At 60.6% G+C, this 1,410-nt stretch overlaps 1 non-coding gene across 1 annotated transcript; it reads left to right on the top strand.

Moving 5' to 3' along the window:
* The first annotated feature begins 620 nt into the window (after positions 1-620).
* LOC131873806 (5S ribosomal RNA) lies at positions 621-739 on the top strand. Its single transcript, XR_009371696.1, has one exon. It is a non-coding gene; the product is annotated as a 5S ribosomal RNA (ribosomal RNA).
* The last annotated feature ends 671 nt before the right edge of the window (positions 740-1,410 follow it).

The following is a 1,410-nucleotide window of genomic DNA, read 5'->3' as shown; positions in this document are numbered from 1 at the left end:
TTTGGCCTGTGGCCTTTTCGGGGTCGATTCTCGTTTTGGGCATCAGAGCATGTTTCTTCTCCTAAAACCCAATATTTGTTTCTTAAGTCTCAGAACACATTTTTGTTCTCGTGGACCCATCATGGGTCTTGGAACGCATTTGTGGTCCTTGGGTCCCATTTTGCATCTCGAAACTTGTTTTTGGTCCTTGATCCCTATTTTGGGTGCCCACCTTGCACCAAATGCGCACCTGGGGCAAACCGAGCACCTTGGTGCACCGGGGCAAGATCGAGCGTGCACCCGAGGCGCCCCGAACATGCACCAAGGTGCACTCGGCCCACATGTGAGCGCAGGTCGTTGCGCCCGAGGTGGTGTGTGGGCACCGCGTTGCAGACGGGACACTCCACGCACTTGGGCGGGTCGGGTGCGCACACGACGCCCCGTCTAGGTGCATGCACGTAGGTCGACCCGGGTGCACACCCGACGCCCTAGCAAGGTGCGCGCACCCGGGCAGGGCTCACACTTGGCGAACGGGGCGCACTTGGCGAGGGAGGGTGTGCACCTCGACGAGGGTGGGTGGCCGGGGTGGATTCGCACGTGGGTCGCGGTTTGCTAAGTACACACTGTGACAAGCTCATAACGGGTGCGATCATACCAGCGTTAGTGCACCGGATCCCATCAGAACTCCGCAGTTAAGCGCGCTTGGGCCGAAGTAGTACTGGGATGGGTGACCTCCCGGGAAGTCCCGGTGTTGCACCCTTTTTTAGTTTTTCGCCGGGCGTCGCAATGCTATTTGAATTAACCTTTTGCCCGTTTGCGTTCTCGTCGGGGCCGGGCCGGGCCGGGGTGCGGTGCCGGCACTACCGCGCGCGCGGGGGCGATACCGAGCGCGCACCCGAGGCGCCCCGAGCACACAGGCCACGGTGCAACCCGGGCATTGTGTGCGCACCCCGGTGCGCCCGAGGTGCTGCGCGCGCACCCAGGTGAAATCGGTGTGCACCTCGGCCAGTGCGCGCTCGGTCGAGTCGCGCACGTTGGCCAAGGTGTACGGTGATGTTTCTTACTCTAAGGTTCCGCACCAGACGCCTGGGACAGGTGAGCTAAGCTGGGCGGGGCCGGGTGCGCGCCCGGGGCAGGTGCACGCAGCTGGAGAGAGCTTTGGAGCGCACCAGAGGTGGGGCACCTTGGAGCACACTTCGGAGCACACCAATGATGCGCTCCACTCAAAAGTTTCCTGAAGAGGCAAAAAAAGTTGAGATTATAGAATTTCCCACTTGAGAGATTGTAAAAAAAAAAATTTTAAATGAAGGAAACGCGGGTGCCAAGGTGTGCGCGCCCGGGTGTGCAGCCCAGCCAAGGTGTGCGCACCAAGGCGCCCACCCTGGCGAAGGTGCACGCAAGGTGCGCACCGAGGCAAACTAGACAATTAAC

This window comes from Cryptomeria japonica, chromosome 2 (assembly GCF_030272615.1).
Source record: "Cryptomeria japonica chromosome 2, Sugi_1.0, whole genome shotgun sequence".
Taxonomy (NCBI): Eukaryota; Viridiplantae; Streptophyta; class Pinopsida; order Cupressales; family Cupressaceae; genus Cryptomeria; species Cryptomeria japonica.
This window is presented reverse-complemented; position numbering and strand designations above follow the sequence as displayed.